Source organism: Syngnathoides biaculeatus, chromosome 13 (genome assembly GCF_019802595.1).
Source record: "Syngnathoides biaculeatus isolate LvHL_M chromosome 13, ASM1980259v1, whole genome shotgun sequence".
In the NCBI taxonomy this organism is placed as follows: Eukaryota; Metazoa; Chordata; class Actinopteri; order Syngnathiformes; family Syngnathidae; genus Syngnathoides; species Syngnathoides biaculeatus.
This window is the reverse complement of record NC_084652.1, coordinates 25,145,749-25,166,547: the sequence shown is the minus strand read 5'-3', so window position 1 is coordinate 25,166,547 and position 20,799 is coordinate 25,145,749.

The window sequence follows — 20,799 nt, the reverse complement described above, 5'->3', positions numbered from 1 at the left end:
ACAGGTGTAATAGGCACGTTAAAAGAGCAAGCATTTTAATTGTGTGCGCCCTCCCCTTTTTTTTGTTTTGTTTAAATGTTAAAAGGTTTGAGCTCTCGTTTTGAACTGCAGTGCTGTCTTGGGGTTGCCCACTTCTACTGCAGGAGGAATGACGTGTTTCTTTTAAAAGTGGGTGCATAACTAGCCCTTCTCAGCGACAGTTTTTGTCTTAGTTGAAAGTGAATCAAACTCACGGGCAGCTGTTTCTGATGTTTGCTGCAGTAACAGTAAATATGCTACGATAACCACACACATGTTCACCATTTTTACGGATTGGTTTTAGCGTATAATCACTGAGGAATTCTCGAAACTAATGGGGTTTTCTTGGGCATAAACCAGTGAGGCTCCAGGCCAATGCTAGTCCCACAACAGAATGTTTACCTGATGTGACATCAGAGGTCAGCCACACGAGAGGAGGCATTTTTCAGACACGAGAAACTAGGTCAAAGTTCATGGACTTTAGTTCATAAATATATTTTTCGGTAAAAACATCGAACAAGATATGCATTTTATGGTACAGTTGAACATATATTTTCATCTAGATAAGATCATTTGCATTTGAAAATAGACATTCCATACCCTTTAAACAGATGCCCAAGCCACCTCATTTGGCTCCTCTCAATGCACAGGAGCAGCAGCTCTACGCTGAGTCCCTCCTGGATGACCGAGCTACTCAATTATTCTCTAAGGGAGGTCTGCTGTTTTCCACATATACTAAATACACAAGTCACTCAAAACGCTTCTTTCACACTACAAACAACCACCATACAACATATCCCCTTGTCACTGTTCAATGTTTATTCATTCCCTTCTATGTACTCCTTTCTATGTTCATTCCCTATTATTTACACTTTTTACCTATTTTTCAGAAGTTGAAATTGAGGTGTGTCAACGTATAAAGCAGATAAATAATTTGAGGCCAAATTTTCTTCAAGTGCGCCACAACAAAACTGAGATAATGTGTTTTGGTAATAAAGAAAAGAGGATTGCTTTTAATAAATACTTGTACTCACTAGCTATAAAAGCCAAAGACAAGTCCAAACCTTGGAGTTCTGATAGATTCTGACTTGACTTTCAACAGTCACATCAAATCAATTATGAAAACTGCCTTATACCATTTGAAGACTTATCAAGAATGAAGGGTTTCATGTGTCAAGCAGACCAAGAATTGCTCATCCATGCTTTTATCTCAAGTAGACTTGACTATTGTAATGGTCTTCCGACTGGACTCCTTAAAAAAGAGCATTAAACAGCTGCACCTCATTCAACATGCTGCAACTCAGGTTCTGACAAGACAAAAATAGGTCAGACCATATCACTCCCGTGAGTCTTGTGAGGATAAGCGGTTCAGATAATGGATGGATATTGTGTATGGTATGTGGCAATCAGAGCACATGCAACTGTGAACCCCAAAACTGACTTTGTATAGCCAGGAACTTGTAGCCTCATAAACAAAAAGAGTAACTGAGAATCCAATGTCACTTACTTAACGTGTATTTTAGAGATCAATAGGTATATGCATGTTAATCATTAACTTGCACAGTGCTGGCATGGAAATGCTGATAAAACACAATAAAGTCATTTGGCGTGTCAATCCATTATTTGCCTGTTGGTTTTCTTGTAAAAGAGGCACCAATATTGCCATTACTTTTAATGGATGGTTGGTTGTTCAAATACAAACTGACATGGAGGAGGAGTCAGCTTTCACTGATCTGACACAATGATTGTTTAAGGTGAGTACATATGGCGGCATGGTGGCAAAGCTGTAGATCGTTGGCCTTACAGTTCTGAGGACCAGGATTCAAATCCATGGCCCTGCCTGTAGGGAATTTGCATGTTCTCCCTATGCCTTGCTTGGGGTTTCTCTCTAGTTACCTCCCTTATCCCAAAAACGTGCATTAATTGGAGACTCTTATTTGCCCCTAGATATGATTGTGAGTGCTACTGTTGTCTGTATCCATGTGCCCTTTAATTTGCAGGCGACCAGTTCAGGGTGTACGCTACCTCCTGCCCGATAACACCTGGGATTGGCTGCAGCACTGCCACGACACTCGTGAGGATAAGCGGCTCAGGAAATCGCTAGATGGAAAATACTTTGTGTATAAGATTTCGATCTGTAATGTAAAAAAACAAAATAACAATAAAAATATTAGTGAAAAAAAAAATGACTGCATGTATTTCTTTCGGCTTGTCCCTTTATGGATCGTCACAGCGTGTCGTTTCAGATGAACGCTCATATGTGTTTGGCACAGTTTTTATGCCAGATGCCCTTCCTGATCCAACCCCTCTGCATTAATCCGGGCAGAGAGCTGGACCCTATCCCAGCTCACTTTGGGCGAAGGCAGACTACACCCTGAACTGGTCACCAGCCAGTCGCAGGGCAGATATCAACACCATCACTGAGTGTGAATCGATCGATATGAAGACCATAATTCAGATGTCAGGAGGATGGGAGACAAGTTGGAAATGGGCTGTGGTTTAAGTCAATGTAGGAGAGTAAATATTCATCCATCCATTTTCTTATCCAAGGTCTGGTTGTGAAGGCAGTATCTTTAGCAGGTTCGCTCATGCTTCCCTCTCCCCAGTCACTTCATTCAGCTTGTCCAGGGGGGATCCCGAGATGTTTCCAGGCAAACCAAGAGATGTAATTCCTCCAATGCATCCTGGGTCGTACCTGGGGTCTTCTCCCAGTGGGATATGCCCAGAACACCTCACCAGGGAGGCGTCCGGGAGGGATCAAAATCAGATGACCTAGCCATGTCATCTGGATCCTCTGAACATGGAGGAGCAGCAGCGTTACTCTAAGCTCTTCCCAGATGACCAAGATTCTCACCCTATTTCTAAGGGAAAGCCTGGACACTCATTTCATCTGCTTGCATCCAGGATCTTGTTCTTTCAGTTCCGACCTAAGAGCTTCGCCTTTCGACTTTACTCCTTCTTTACTACAACGGACCAAGACAAAGTCCGCATCATTGCAGATGCTGCACTGATCTGCCTGCCAATCTCTTGTTCCATTATTTACTTACTAGTGAACAAGACCCAAAGATACTTGAAATCTTCCAGTTGGGGCAGGATCTCATCCCCGACCTGGGGAGAGCATGCAACCCTTTTCCGACTGAGAATCATGGTCTGAGATATGAAGGTGCTGATTCTCATCCCAGCTGCTTCACACTTGGATGCGAACCGCTCCAGTGAGGGTTGGAGATCATGGATTGATGAAGCCAGCAGAACCACATCATCTGCAAAAATCAGGGAGGCAATACATAGGTCATCTAACCGGGCACACTCTATGCCTCGGCTGCGTCTAGGTGAGGAGTGTGCTCCTCTGTTATTGGAACACACTGTCTGTCCCCATTTCTTAAAAGTGGGCACCACCACCCCAGGTTGCCATTCCAAAGACACTGCCCCATATGTCCATGTGATGTTGCAGAAGTGTGAGAACCAGGACAGCCCCACAACATCCAGAGCCTTTAGGAACTCCAGACGAACCCTACCAGATTCTTCTTCCTCATTGGAAGGTCTTTTGGTGGAATTGAGCAGGTCTTCAAAATATTCTCTCCATCAACTCACAATGTCCCGAGTCAAAGTCATCAGTGCCCCATTCCCTCTATACACAGTATTGATGATGCACTGCTTTCCCATCCTGAGATGCCCGAGTCAAAGTCAGCAGTGCGCCATTCCCTCTATACACAGTATTGATGATGCACTGCTTTCCCCTTCTGAGATGCCGGATGGTGGATGAGAATTTTCGCCAAGCCATCCAGAAGTCTTCCTCTACAGCCTCACCGAACTCCTCCCATGCCCGAGTTTTTGCTTCAGTGACCACCAAAACCTGGACTTCTGTGCTCATCATGAAACACCATGTACAGGCATAAGTGTGTCCATATGTGCACTTGGCACCAGCACACCCGAGGTCGCCATTTGATGATTGACTTTGTGGTCATGTCAATCGATTTGTGGCCTCATCTCTTGGACACTCGAGTGAAGAGAGGGGCAGAGCTGTCAGCTTATGACCACCTGGTGGTGAGTTTGGTCCGATGGCAGGGGAAGATGTCAGTTTGATGTGGCAGGCTCAAACGTATTGTAAGGATCTGCTGGGAATGGTTGGCAGATTCTCCTGTCAGAAGGAGCTCCAACTCCCACCTCTGAAAGAACTTTGCTCATGTGCCGGGGGAGGATGGGGACATTGAGTCCGAGTGGACTATGTCCCGCTCCACAAATCCTGAGGCGGCCCACTGGTGCTGTGAGCACAAGCTTGTCGGTGCTTGTCATGGGGCCAAAACCCGAAACAACATTGAGGGATGCCATCAAGCTGAAGAAGGAGTCTTATCAGGCCTATTTGGCCTGTGGGACTCCCAAGGCATCTGATGGGTACCGGCTGGCCGAGTGGAAGGCAGCTTTTGTTGTCACAGAGGCAAAATAGGCGTGGGAGGAGTTCGGTGAGGCCATGGTAACAACTTCAAGATGCCTTCAAGGAAATTCTGGTCTACTGTCCGGCGTCTCAGGAGGAGGAAGCATTATGCTGTCAAAAATGTGTGTTGTGAGGATAGTGCGCTGCTGACCTTGACTCAGGTTTTTGTGAGTTGGATATCGAGAATACTTCGAAGACCTCCTCAATTCCATTGACATGCCTTCTCATGAGCAAGCAGAGTCTGGGTTCTTTGAGGCGAGCTGTCCTATTTCTGGGGTTGAGGACCCAAGGTGGTTAAAAATGTTTTTACAATGGCAAGGTCCTAGGTGTGAATGAAATTTGTTAAGAGATCCTAAAGACTCTGTTGTGGGGCTGTCGTGGTTGACACACCTCTGCAACATCGCATGGACATCGTGAACGGTGCCTTTGGAGTGGCAGACTGGAGTAGTGGTCGTACTTTCTCAGAAGGTGTGGTGGATGACGTGTTCCAAATACGGGGGTATCACACTTCTGTACATGTGTATTGTGCTCTATCGTACTGCTGACATTGATTCGAGATGTTGTGAGTCGGTGGGGAGAATAGTTCGAATACATCCTCAATCCTTCCCATGAAGAACCAGAGTCTGGTGTTTCTGAGGCTGGCTCTCCTTATCTCTGGAGTTGAGGTGGATAAACGTACTCATTGGCAATTGCCCAGGAGTTGATAAGATTCATCCATACATCCATTTTCTTAGCTTCTTATCCTCACAAGGTTCGCGGAGAGTGCTGGAGCCTATCTTAGCTGTCAACGGGCAGGAGGTGGGGTACACCCTGAACTGGTTGCCAGCCAATCGCAGGGCACATCGAGACAAACAGCTTGATGAGATTCACCTGGAGTTTCTAAAGGATCTCTATGTTGTGGTGGTGTCTTGGTTGAAATGCTTCTGGATTCTCAAACTGGGGTGGTGGTTCACTTTTTAAGAAAGAGGACCAGAACAGGAGGGTGTGTTCCAATTTCAGGGGTATCACTCGTCAGCCATGCTGGTAAAATCTATTCAGGGTTGCTGGAGAAGAGTGTCCATGTGGAGGTCAAATCTCAGATTCAGGAGGAGCAATGTGATTTTCGTCCTGGCAGTGGAACAGTGGACCAGCCCTATACCTTCGACAGGGTGCTCGAGGGTACATGGGTGTCCAACCAGTCTGCATTGTTTGTCCACTTGGAAAAGGTGTTTGAGAACGTCCCTAGAGGTGTCACATGGGGGCATTGGGTCCTTCGGGAGTATTGGGTCTTTCCTGTACAACCGGTTTACTACCCCAGTCTGAGAATCCAGAAGCATTTCAAACAAGACAGCCCCACAAAATCTAGATCCTTTAGAAACTCCAGGTGAATGTCAAGCTGTTTGTCTCGATGTCCCCTGTAATGTTGCAGAGGCGTGTCAACCAGGACAGGCCCACAACAGAGCCTTTACGAGTTTGGTCAGCATTGGCGGCAGTTGGTCAGACTCATTTCCAGTGAGAGTTGGATTCCGCCCAGGCTGCCCTTTGTCAGCGATTTTGTTCACAATTTTTACATAACTTTAAGGTCAAAGGCGAAACTCTCAATTTGTCAGTCGAGCTACGTTCCTACACTCACCAAAGATCACGAGCTGTGGGTCATGATCGAAAGAACAAGATCTCGGATATAAGCAACCAAAATGAGTTTTCACTACAGGGTGTCCAGGCTCTCCCTTTGAGATAGGGTGAAAAGCTTTGTCATCTGGGAGGGTCTCAGTGCCACTGCTCCAACGCATTGAGAAGAGCTGGATGAGATGGCTGGGACCCATCAGCTGCATCAGGAGTCACAAAAATACCTGCCAGCACTTCTTTTTCAGCTTGATGGAATCCTTCACAATTGGTGTCCACCAACAGGTTCGAGGGACTACCTTAAGGCCACAGCTCCTTTCTGACACCTCTCAATGGAGGCTTGATTTCAGACTGAATGTTCCCCGTCTCCCCCAGAATATGAGCAAATCTCTGTTGGAGGTGGGAGTTGAAACTTTTTGACAGGGGGTTCTGCAAGATGCTCCCAGCAGACCTTCAAAATATGTTTAGCCCTGCCACGTTGGACTGATATCTTCCCCCAACACCAGAGCCAACTCATCGCCTGACTCTTTAACCTTTAGAGCATCTACCTCACAGTTCTGTGGACTGGGGTTCAAATCCGGGCCTCACCTGTGTGGAGTTTGCGTGTTCTTCGGGCACTCTGGTTTTTTCCCACAACCCAAACATGCATGCTAGGTTAATTGAAGACTCTAAATTGCCCATGTGTGTGCAAACTGGCTGCCCGCAGGCCATTTGCAGCCTGCAAGATAATATTTTGGGGTCCCCATCTTAATATAAAAGTTTAATGTTAGTGTGGCCCTCGGGTTTTACATGAATGGCGCATTAACAGTGTTGTGTGCAAAGCCAACCCATCGTGGTTTGGTATATAGCTCTCTGGTACGTGCAAGCAGAGAAATGTTTTTCTGAGTGAAAATTACAGCAGCATTGCCATGTAGCGTTTTACAAATAGTTTTGTACACAACTTAAGCTAAGCATCTTTGTTTATCTTTTTTCATTCATTCATTCATTTTCTGAGCTGCTTATACTCACCAGGGTTGCGGTGGTGCTGGTGCCAATCCCAGGTATCATTGGGTAAGGGGGGGTATACTCTGAACTGGCTGCCAGCAAATTGCAGGACACATAGAGACAGACAACATTCGCATTCACAATCATACCTTAATTAATGCTTGTTTTTGGGGATGTGGTAGGAAACCAGAGTGCTCAGAGAAAAACCACGCAGGCACGGGGAGAACATACAAACTCCACACAGAAAGGGCCGGGATTGAATCCTGGTCCTCAGAACTGTGAGGCCAACAGTCTAACCAGTTGCACCACCATGTTGCCTCCTACTCTATCTTCATGTGTTTGGCCTCGAGGTAAATTGAGTTTGAGACCCGTGCTCTAACCTGTCATCGACCATCCCGCCACCTATTTTTGGGGGTGGAAAAAAAGCAACAATGGGGCACCATTACTATATAAACCTACTGTACAATGTGCTGATCTACTAATGACTTCCTTTATTATTGCCAATGCAGAGACGATCTTTGAGAAGACAATCTTGCGGACATAGGCATAGAAGGACTAGAAGCAACCAAGTGGCTCGCTCAGAAAGCTCCTTTGCTCTAGATCCAGCACAGTTGCTCAACGCAGGTAAACCATGGAATAGTCTGTAATATTCTGAATATGGAACAGTGATTGTAATAATTCTTGCCAACGTGTTTAAACAATGTTTTTGAAAAAAAATCCAACAAACATTAATCAAATGTTTCAGTTTCCTGTAGTGACTTTGTAACCCATAAGGTAACATGGGAGAAAAGAAAAAACTTTGTTCGTTCTTGGAATAAACTTTCAAAGTTCATTGCAAAATTTCCCTGAGAGAGGATATTGTGAGAAAAATGTTTTTTTTACATTTCACTTTACTTCTGATATGATTTTAGCTATTTTTTATCATCAATAACAGAGAGGAGAGCAAATGAATCAGTCAAGTTCAGCATCCGAGATGACCGATACAGAAGTCCTACATCCCTTCTGTGGTTCTCGGACAGTCAGCAGGCACACATGGTTATGAGAGAGGCCATTTAATGACTGTGTCAAACAAAGATGGTGAACAAGGGCTAGGCGATATTTTGGATCCGCCACTTGCCCTTGCTATAGAAACATCCCTTGATGATGGTGAAGTACACTTTGGACCAACTACTGGCAATGATGATGACCAAGTCTTCACCCTTTACGGGTTTCATATTACAGAGCCTTTTTTTTTTCAATGTCACTTTAGGGGCTCCGTATACATCAACAATTACACAAAGAAAAATAATCAGGACGTAGACCATTTTAGTCCTGTGTACTCTTGGCCCTCTGGATTAGGAAAGGATGGAAGTGGCACGCGGTTATTTCTTCCAACAATCCCCCAACACTCTCACAAGCTGTCTATAAGCAGTATGTTGCATTAACCTGGATATAAGAACATTTACTCATGTGACAATTTTCCAGAATGGGACTTTGAAGAAGCATTGAATGAACAAATGCTATTTTTTTTAGCAGGAATAACAATATAAATAATTCTTTAGTTTGAAAAATCTGAATGTAAATGGGGCGGGCAGAGAGGCACAGCTGTAAAGCGTTGGGCTCACAATTATGAGGACCCGGGTTGAATCCCGGCACCACTTGTGTAGAGTTTGCATGATCTCCCTGTGCCTGTGTGCGTTTTCTCCGGGATCTCTGCTTTCCTCCCTCATCCCAAAAACATGTATGTACATGTAATTGGAGTCTCTAAATTGCCCCGAGACGTGATTGTGAGTGTTGTCTGTCTCTGTGAATAAATCCTGGGTGCTCCATCATGCACTGCAGCAGATGGTCTGGATAATCTTCCATTTTCTGGTGAATATGTTGACTCTCATGGGAGCAAAAACTCTCCTGTTGTTTGCATAGGTATGCAGCATTTACATGCACACCTGTGGATATCATAGAAAAAAATAAGAATCTGTTCACGTTCACAAACTTCTACAGTTCAAAAACCCATATCAGTCCAGTAGAAAAAAACATCCACCCCATTTACATTTGTATATTGGGCATTTAGTGCCCAAACAAAAGCACAAGATACCTGTTTAAAGCTTTCATTTTAAACTTTTGTGTATTTGCTCATGACATCTTCGGAAAATTTTGACTAAAATGGGGTATGGACGGGTCTGGGTACTGTCTGGTTATGGCATCAGTTTACCATGTGAAACTATATTTATGGTGAAGCAAGATTTCACCAGCTATTGCTCTCAAATTAACAAGACAATATTTGAAACGCATTTCGTTCATTAAAACCCTGATTTGTGAAAATGTACCAATTTAGTCTGTGGACTACGTTATCGGCTTCCGTGTGGTTTGGTGCAATGATAAACAAGCCTAGTACACGCAAAATAGTTGTCACAGTTGTCACGTTGTCCCGTACCAATTTACTAAATACGTTTGCACAATTTTACAACAAGACCAAAAACTTTGTATATACACTCAGGATATCGAAACCTTTACTATTTATCAGTTTATGACTAAATAAACAAAACAACAACTTCACAAACGCTTACCAGTCTTTGTTTCCAATACGAGGCATGTCGTCCTCCCTGGGTCTGACTGCTAATTGACTGGTAGCTCGGTATCTTCATCACCAGCTTTTTCGTCGTCTGTGTGCTGTGTAACTGGCGCAAATTGATAACCTTTAACAACTTTGTAAAGGTCGTATTCTTTACCGTCTTCGTGGGACCCTTCAGAATCATGTTCATCGCTGGAATTATCGGAAAATTAATTGTTGTTCTAACAATGCAGTCCAATGGCTGAAATTATGTTTATGTTCAATTCTGATATCATGTCCCTTCTCGGGTTTTTCTGCTCTGTTTCCGTGTTCCAAATCCAGCAATGTGCAATAATTTTTTGCCGATAATCCCAAAATAAAAGTTTCCTTCATAACGGATTTCAAATTGGAATTCAGCGTATAAAAACTATTTATAATATAAGCAAAAGGTGCATTGAAGGCTTTACATACCCTTTAAGATGCATCCAGGACAATTGTCAGGTGAGGCAGTTCAAGGCATGTCCCACTGAGAAGAGACCCCGCGAATAACTCATGATATATCAAGCGATTATGTCTCTCGTTTTGCATGGGAAGGCCTTAGGATCCCCTCTGAAGAGCTGCAGGAAGTGAATTTTGAGAGGGAGGTCCTGGCCATAAAAATCCAATACCAACACTGAAGTTCAAAGGTGGACACATGATGGTTTGGGCCTGCTTAGCAGGAAAATGGTACCGGTAAACTTCACATAATTGAAGGAGGGATGAATGGGCAAATGTACCAAGTCATTCTTGACAAAAATCTGCAGCCATTTATAAGGATGATGAAAATCAAATGAGGGCAGACAGTTCAGTAGGTTAATGATCCAAAACACGCTTACAAGAAAGATCTCAATTGGTACCAAAGGGGGAAAAATAAAACTGCTAGAATAGACCAGCCAATCGCCTGACTTAAATGCAATTGAAATCTGTGCAAAGAACTGAAACTCACGATCTACAATAGAAGCTTATGAAAGCATCAATATTTCAAGACTTATTTATGTGGAGCAATGGGCCAAATCATTCCAGAGCAATGGGTGCGACTAGTTTCTCTAGTTTCATTGTTAAGCTGTCATTGTTAAGAAAGGCTTTTGTTCGAATCAGTAAACAAATAGCAGGTAGTGTGTTTAATATTTTGCCCTTGAACTTAATTTGTGTTGTTATTTTTTATAAATTCTTTCAATTATTGGATTACTTCAGCTGTTCCCAACATCTATCCATCCATTTTCTGTAACACTTATGCTCAATAGACTCCTGGGCATTCTGGTGCCTATCCCAGCTATCTTCAGGCAAGAGGTGGGGTACACACTGAACTTGTCGCCAGCTAATCACAAAGACACACTTAAACAAACAACTATAACTATTCACACCTATTTAAAGTTTTCAATCAACTTACCATGTTTTTAGGATATGGGAGGAAATTAGAGTACCCAGAGAAAACCCACGCAGGCACAGGAAGAACATGCAAATTCCACACATCCGGAACAGAGATTTGAACCCCAGTCCTCAGAACAGTGTGGCAGATATCCTGATCAATCATCCTACGTACCACCCGTTCCCATCATCTGGTGAAATTTGTCAATAACACTTTTAGAAATATATTTAATCTGAAAAATATTGACATGTTAAATCCTTATTTCAGCCACAGTACATTTCTTGTAAGGTGTAGATAGACAAGCAGGTCTTTTTACCAGAGTACATTTTTGCTCTCCCTCACAGTACTATGTTGGACCTCTGTGTCCTAATGATGGGCCTATTAGTCCCAGAGTGCAAACAAATTTATATATCTACAAACTAGTAACAGGATTACTCCTACAACAATAGTACATTTTTCAATAATTACTTCTGTGCCTTCCTTTTCTGAGTTTCTATAGAAAACTTATTTTTTTGTAGTTGACTTGAGTGGCTCTTTCTTATGCGTTGTGCAAATAAACATGAATATCCCTCAAGATCTCTTTGGCCACTAATCATCCTTGTGAGGACAATGTAGCTTTACTAATAGGTGCTATATTCAAAGAAGTGGTCAGTCTGTGCTGGCCTTCAGCACTTGGGTTCATGATGGCAAGGGCCCCTAGCTTGATGTGAATGGTGTCCTTTTATTATCCACCACAATTGCCCTGCCTGAAACAAAATGGCAAACACATTATTGTTTTAAGAACTACAGACACTGGTAATGAGCACAATGAAGCAGGTGAGTAATATTGAGAACAAGACAAAATCATCTCCATAAAAAAAAAAAATTGGTGACAATACATATTTTATAAGTGCAGTCAATGATTTCAATGTGTGTGTGTGTAGATGTGTGTGTGTGTGTGTGTGTTGCCCACTGCTCAAATACTTAATTCTTTGCAGTTTCCCCACTAAAATGTTTAAGATCATCAAACAAACAAATTAAATGGTGATTTGTTTAGTGATTGAAGAAGAAATTGCCCTCGTTTTAAAGTACACTGGTACCTCTACTTACAAAATTAATTGGTTCCAGAAGTCGTTTCGGAACTTGAATTTTTCGCAAGTAGAAACACATTTTACATGTAGATAGGCTAATCCGTTGGAAGCCATCCCCCTCACCACCAACCCATTGCTGCCAAAAATGAGAATTCAAAGTGTACATAATGTCAAGAATAATAAAAAATTATGTTAATTTACATTTGCCGTTGAGCAAAGATACGAAGAGAAGGCATCATGGCGGATGGAGGAAGGGCACGCACACAACTTGTGGCCTGGCAATTTCCTCTCCTCCATTGTTATAAATGTATGACGAGGCATCTTTTTCCAAAACTGGCCAGTCTTGTCACAATTGAAAATTTGTTGTGGAAAGTAAACTTTTTCCAATGCCAGTTGTTCAAATTTCAAAACAAATTCTTTTGCCGACTTCTGGTCTCCACTCGATGCCTTGCCACTTCGAAAGATGGAGTGAATTTCAGTCCTCCTCTTGAATTTTTCAAACCACCCATGCGATGCCCTAAACTCCATGTGTGGCTCCTGTTCCGAAGTTCCCTCATCGTCATCCATCTTCAGGTGGTCATTAAATATGGCGGTTGCATATTCTTTGGTGATGTCAGTCAATCGCATGCGTTTTTCTTATTCTAGATAATGTTTTGCTTTGTTTTGATGGACAAAATAACTGTTGTCTTCTTCCCACTGGCACTGGCCATCAATTTCTTGGGGCCCATGGTGAAAAAAGATGAATACATTCACTAAGAAGTTGCACAGTACAAGTGTGAGCTAGTGTATGACAATGGATTCAGTGACGAAGATACAGGAAGTTCATAATGGATAAAGATTGACCAATGGAGGCAATTGAGGAATGTGATGCCAGGAAGATGCTACGTGGTGGCCAATGGGAGAACAACTCTATCACACCACACAAACCAAGACATCACTCCGAGCCAATGTGATGCCAGGAAGATGCTATGTGATAGCCAATGGGAGAGCATCTCTATCAAGGGATGTTCTGTTACTGGACTTCTGTGCTCATCACGAATTGTCCATAAAGAAACACCATGTTCTGGCAAAAGGGTGTCCACATGTCCACCTGGTACCAGGACACCCTAGGTCGCAGTTCAATGATAGACTTTGTGGTCGTGTCATCGGACTTGCGACCGCATGTTTTGGACATTCAGGTGAAGAGAGTGGCAGAGCTGTCAAGTGATCACCACCTGGTAGTGAGTTGGCTCTGATGGTGCGGAAAGATGCCGGTCCCACGTGGCAGGCCCAAACGTATTGTGAGGGTCTGTTGGGAACAGCTGGCAGATTCTCCCCTGTCAGAAGGAATTTCAACTCCCACCTCCAAAAGAACTTTCCTCACGTCCCAGGAGGGTGGGGGACATTGAATTCAAGCGGACGATGTTCCGCGCCTTCATTGCTGAGGCAGCCGACCGGAGCTTTGGTCGTAAGGTGATTGGTGCCTGTCGTGGCAGCAACCCCTGAACACGTCGGTGGACACCAACAGTGAGGGATGCTATCAGGCTGAACAAGGATTCCTATGGGTGATTTCCCGAGGCAGCTGATTGGTACCAGCTCTCCAAGTGGAATGCAGCTTCGGTGGTCATTGAGGTAAAAACCGGGCATGGGAGGAGTTCATTCAGGCAATGGAGAACAACATCAAGACAGCTTCGAGGAAATTCTGGTTCACCGTCAACACTGTGGGGATGGGGTACTGCTGACCACAACTCGGGATGTTGTGATTCAGTGGGGAGAATACTTTGAAGACCTCCTCAATTGCACCAACACGTCTTCCCATGAGGAAGCTGAGTCTGGGTGCTCTGAGGTGGGATCTTCTATATCTGGGGTTGAGGTCACTGAAGTGATTAAAAAGCTCCTTGGTGGCAGGGCCCCTTGGATGGAGGAGATTCGCCCTGAGTTCCTAAAGATTGTGGATGTCATGGGGCTGTTCTAGTTGACACGCCTCTGCAACATCGTGTGGACATTGGGGACAGTGCATCTGGATCAGCAGACTGGGGTGGTGGTCCCCCTTTTTAAGAAGAGTGACTGGAGGGTGTGTTCCAACTATAGGGGGATCACAATCTTCAGCCTCCCTGGTAAGGTCTATTCAGGGGTACTGGAGAGGAAGCCCCGTCGGGAAGTTGAATCTTAGATTCAGGAGGAGCAATGTGGTTTTTGTCCTGGCTGTGGAACAACACACAAGCTCAACTTCTTTGGCAGGATCCTTGAGGGAGCATGGAAGTTCGCACAACGTCTACATGTGTTTTGTGGACTTGGAGAAGGCGTTGGACCGTGTCCTTTGGGGAGTCCTGTGGGGAGTTCGAGAGTATGGGGTACCGAACCCCCTGATATGACCTGTTCGGTCCCTGTACAACGCTTGTCAGAGTTTGGTCCGCAGTGCTGGAAATAAGTCGAACTTGTTTCCGGTGAGAGTTGGACTCCGCCAAGGCTCCCCTTTGTCACCAATTTTGTTCATAACTTTTATGTACAGAATCTCTAGGAACAGTTGAGGTGTAGAGCGTGTCCAGTTTGGTTGCCTCAGCATTACATCTCTGCTCTTCACAGATCATGTCGTTCTGTTGGCTTCATCAAGCCGTGATCGCGAACTCTCACTGGAGTGGTTCACAGCCAAGTGTGAAGCGGCTGGGATGGGAATCAGCACCTCCAAATCTGAGACCGTGGTCCTCAGTCGGAAAAAAAATAGTGGCATGCCTTCTCCGTGTCAGGGATGAGATACTGCCCCAAATGGTGGACTTCAAGTATCTTGGGGTCTTGTTCACGAGTGAGGGAAGAATGGAGTGGGGGATCGACAGATGGCTCAGTGCAGCGTCTACACTGATGCAGACTTTGTATCGGTCCATTGTGGTAAAGAGGGAGCTAAGTCCAAAAGCTCTCCCTTAGAGATAGGGTGAGAAGGATGGTCATCCAGGAGGGGCTCAGTGTCTGCATTGAGAGGAGCCAGATGTGGCCAGAAAATGGATGGATGGATTTTCGTAACTTGAATTTTTCGTTAGTCGAGACGTTCATAAGTACTGTAGATGTATACTATGAATTAACTGTGGTTAATCAAATTTATTTTGAAAGCTGAAGTCATTTTCATTTACCACACCCCAATGTGATTATCTCCAGACCTGTTTAATCAGAAATTCTGTGAAATAAAACCTGTCTAATGAAATGACGTGAACTAAAGTCAACTGATCACCACCTATTGATGAGTTGTCTCCGATAGTAGGGAAAGGTGCCAGTCCAACCTGTCAGGCCCAAAAATATTTTGAGAGTCTGCTGGGAATCTCTGGCATAATCCCCTGTTAGGAGTTTCGACTCCCACCTCCAGAAGAACTTTGCTTATTTGTTGTGTGAGCCGGGTAACATTTAGTGGACTCCGTTCCACACCTCCATGAATGAGGTGGCCAAATGTTGCTGTGGACCTAAGGTGGTTTGTGACTATCGTGGCGGCAACCCATTGGTGGACTCCAATGATGACGGATTCCGTCAAGTTGAAGGAGTCCTATCTGGCCTTTTTGGCCTGAGGCAGCTGATATGTACAGGCTAGCCAAGTGGAATGCAGCTTTTGTGGTCCATGAAGCAGAAATTGGGTCATGGGAGGAGTTTGGTGAGGCCATGGAGAAATATTTCTGGATGGTTTTGAGGAAATTTTGGTCTGCTATCTGTTGTTTTAGGAGGGGAAAGCAGTGCACCATTATACTGTACCTGTGCATAGTGCTCTATCGTACTGATGACATCATTCGGGACATTTGAATGAGTTCAGATGTCGTGAGAATACTTAGGAGACATCCCCAAATCCACCGACACCCTTTCCCATGAGGAACCTGTCTCTGTAAGTCTCTGAGGCTGGCTCTCCTAATCTCTAAAGTTGAGGTCACCAAGGTACTTAAAAAGATCCTCACTGCCCTGGGGGTTGATGAGATTCACCTGGAGTTTCTTTTTTATCTCAATGTTGTGGGGCTGTCCTGGTTGGAATGCGTTGGGATTCTCAAACTGGAGTGGTTGTTCACTTTTTAAGAATGAGGACCAGAAGTGGAGGGTGTGTTCCAACTTCAAGAGGATCACTCATCAGCCATTCTGGGAAAATCTATTCAGGGGGTGCTGGAGACCGTCAGTTGGGAAGTCAAATCTCAAATTCAGGAGGAGCAATCTGGTTTTTGTCCTGGCCATGGAGCAGTGGACGAGCTCTTCACACTTGGAAGGTTCCTTGAGTGGGAATGTGAGTTCGCCCAACCAGTCTACATGTGTTTGTGGACTTGAAAATGTGTCCAACTGTGTCCCTTGGGGCGTCCTGTCAGGGGCGCTTCGGGAGTAGGGGTTACCATACCCACTAAGCTGTTCTGTCCCTGTATGACCAGTGTCAGAATTTCATGCGCTTTGCTGACAGTAAGTCAGACTCATTTCCAGTGAGACTTGGACTCTGCCATGGCTGCCCTTTGTCGAGTCAACCCAAAAGGGAGAGCTCACTAATTTATCACTTGATCTATCAATCTAGGTTTTCACTCTTACCATCGACCCGGATACAAGTGGCTAAAATGAGTTTCCTCTGTAGGGTATCTGACCTCTCCTTTACAGAGCACAATCATCTGGGAAGGGCAGCCGCTGCTCCTCCACATTGAGGGGAGCTAGATGGCGTGGCTCGGGCTTCTGATTAGGATGCTTCCTGGACGCCTCCTTGGTGAGGTGTACAGTACAAGTACAGTCTGGAGTTATCTGTAAGTACTGTGACATTGAGAAGACACATGTTTGAAGCTCATCTATTTACAAGGATCTCCCGCAAAGTCCATCCATCCATCTGTTTTCTGAACCGCAAATCCTCACGAGGTTTGTGACAGTGCTGGAGCCCATCCCAGCTGTCATCAGGCAGGAGGCGGGCTACACCTTGAACTGGTTTCCAGTCAATCGCAGGGCACATGGAGACAGACAACAGTCACACTTACAATTACATCTAGGGGCAAGTTAGAGTCTGCAATTAATACATTTTTTTTGGGATATGGGAAGAAACCGGAGTGCCAGGAGAACACGGAGACAGACAAGAGTCACACTCACAATCAAACTCGACACAGGTAGGGCTGGGATTGAACGTGATACTCAGAAATGTGAGACCAATGCTTTACAGCTGTTCCACCATGCCAGCCCTCCCCCACAATCCCTCTGTTAAAAAAAAAAAAAAAGGCAAGTGCAGAAGAGGCTACAATTTGCCAAAGAACACATCAACTTGCCTGAAGAGAAATGGAGGAACATTGTTTGGACTGATGACGGTAAAATTGTTCTTTTTGGGTCCAGGGGGCGCATACTATTTGTTAGATGACTCCCAAACTCTGCATCAAGTACATAGTGAAGACATTGAAGCATGGTGGTGCAAGTATCATGAACGGGGCATGTTTCTCGTACTATGTACTATGGGCTATTTATTCCATACAAGGGATCATGGATGGTTTTACATATGACAAAATACTTGAAAGGTCATGTTGCCTTATGCTGAAGAGTACTTCTTCTTCTTCCTCTTGGCTTGTCCCGAGTAGGGGTCGCCAGAGCATGTCATCTTTTTCCCATTTTAGCCTATCTCCTGTATCTTCCTCTCTAATCCCAACTGCCCTCATATCTTCCCTCACAACATCCATCAACCTCCTCTTTGGTCTTCCTCTTGCTCTTTTGCCTGGCAGCTCCATCTTCAGCTCACTCTCTCACCTCTTGACATGTTCAAACCATCGAAGTCCACTCTCTCAAACCTTGTCTCCAAAACATCCAACTTTAGCTGTCCCTCTAATCTGCTCGCTCCTCGAGAGAACCTCAACATCTTTATTTCTGCCACCTCTAGTTCTGCTTCCTGTTGTCTCTTCAGTGCCACCGTCTGTAATCGGTACATCATGGCTGGCCTCACCACTGTTTTATAAACTTTGCCTTTCATCCTAGCAGAGACCCTTCTGTCACATCACACACCAGACACCTTACGCCAACTGTTCCAACCTGGTTGGACCCATTTCTTCACTTCTTTACCACACTCACCATTGCTCTGTATTGTTGACCATAAGTAATTTAAATCATCCACACTCGCTATCTCTTCTCCCTGGAGCCTCACTCTTCCATCTCCAGCCCTCTCATTCACGCACATATATTCTGTTTTATTTTGGCTAATCTTCATTCCTCTCCTTTCCAGTGCATGCCTCCATCTTTCTAATTATTCCTTTCCCTGTTCCTTGCTTTCACTGCATATCACGATATCATCTGCGAACGTCATGGTCCAAGGGGATTCCAGTCTAACCTCATATGTTACCCTCTCCATTACCACAGTACACAGGAAGGGGCTCAGAGCTGATCCCTGATGCAGTACCACTACCACCTTAAATTCTTCTGTCACACTTACGGTACACCTCACCATTGTTTTGCTGCCCTCATACATGTCCTGTACTATTTTAACATATTTCTCTGTCACACCAGACTCAAGCAATCAGTACCACAGTTTCTCTCTTGGTACTCTGTCATTGTCATCTCTAGATCCACAAAGACACAATGTAGCTCCTTCTGACCTTCTCTGTACTTTTCCACTAGTATCCTTAAGGCAAATAATGCATCTTGACTGTAGTAGTCCAGTCTTCCGGGAGCTCCTCCTGTCCATCAAGAGCCTGTGTAACTCTTTCCGAAGGGCCGCACAACATTCTTCCTTTCTCAGCTTCCACCACATGGTTCTCTGCCCGACCTTTGTCTTCTCAATCTCCCTACCCACCGCCAGAGTCATCAACACACCACCATCCTATGCTGCTATGAGCTACACTCTCCCCTCCCGCTATCTTTCAGTCAGTAACCTCCTTCAGATTACATCGTCTGCACAAAATATATCCCACCTGCGTGTTTCTACCGCTGCTCTTGTAGGTCACTCTATGTTCCTGCCTCTTCTGGAAAAAAAGTGTTCATGACAGCCATTTCCATCCTTTTAGAAAAATCCACCACCATTAGTCCCTCAAAGTTCCTTTCATGGATGCCGTACTTACCCATCACTTCTTCATCGCCCCTGTTTCCTTCACCAACATGTCCATTAGAACCAATCACAATGCTCTCTCTGTCTGGGATGCATAGAATGACTTCATCTAGTTCCTTCCAGAATATTTTTTTCATATCAAAGTCCAATCGTCCCTGTGGGGTACAGGTGCCAATCGCATTCTACATAACAACCTCAATTTCAAATTTCAGCCTCATCACTCAATCTGATAATCTTTTCACCTCCAAGACATTCTTAGACAGCACTTCCTTTAAAACAACCTTTACTCCATTTGTCTTCCCATCTACTCCATGGTAAAATAATTTAAACTCTTCTCCTAAACATCTAGCCTTACTACCGTTCCAACTGCTCTTTTGGATGCACAATTCGTTCAACCTTTCTCCTCATCATCATGTCAACCAACCCCTAAGCTTTTCCTGTCATAGTCCCAACATTCAAAGTCCCTCCACTCAGTTGTCAGTTCTTTGCATTCTTCTTCTTTTTCTTCCGACGAATCCGGTTTCCTCCTCTTCTTTGTCTTTGACCCACAGTCGCTGAATTTCTACATATTTTGTGAATTTGAATTTTTGGAATTAAAAGATATGACCCATTTTCTTATTCTCCTTCAGTCAACTGGATCAGCATACAACACACGGCCACCTGCTGGCTGGCAAAACATGCATGTTAAGTGTGGTCACTCAATCTGCAAAACTTTAACACTCGAACTTGAAAAAAAAAAACATGTCAGCTGTTTATTTTTGTTGGTCATCTTGGTACTCAAGATGTAATGGATGAAAATCCAGTTGAGTGATTTTCGCAACCCGCATCTTTAAAACTGTGGAATAATAGTTCAAATCCAGATTTGGCCAAATTACTTCTCCTTGGTCTATTTGCCCATTTGGTTGATAGTAATTGAAGGTTTGTGAACATAGTGCCCTCTTCAACACACTGACAGCTGGTTTCCAATTTTTCAAGATGTAGGCTTTATAATAGTGGCTTAAGCACTAACATGATGGACTTGACCTATTTTTAAATCTCCATAGTTATGACGGTATTTATATTAATATAGTCACAAATACTTGATGCATTTTATTATGTGACTTCAACATGTGTATTAACTCTGATGTTGCTTGAAAATTGTTCTACAGAAATGATTTTCTGTACAAATTCTATAGAAATTTGAGATCAAGTACTGTGCCACTTTGTGTTCTTCAAAACTTTCTATAGAATTTCTACAGAAACATTTTGTTGTATAGAAATTCTATAGAAAGTCACAGTCAAAGTTCTATAGAATAAGTTTTTGTTTACAAATTCTATAGAATTCTATAAGTTTATATATATATATATACACACACAGATACATCTATTCATCCATTATCTGAGCCACTTATCTTTACAAGGGTCGCAGGAGTGCTTGAGCCTTACCCAGCTATCTTCGGGCAAAAGGCGGTGTACACCCTGAACTAGTCGTCAGGCATATACAGTAGTGTATATGCATTTTCTTCCCATCTCGTTGCAGCAGTCGTACCAGCCATTTTCTACATTAATATTCTTGAATTGTATTTGCAGAGTATTCGCGCTTTTTTTGACCAACCGTCAGTTTTGTTTGGTAAACGCAAACTATATTATATTCTGTATTTCAGTGTCTTATTTGATTAATAAGCGTAAAGAATGGTTTATGGAGGAGATATTCAGTGTTAAAATCAGATAAAATCACAAACTGCATTGCATCTGTTCAATTATGGCGCCGGGTCGCCATAAAAACAACGC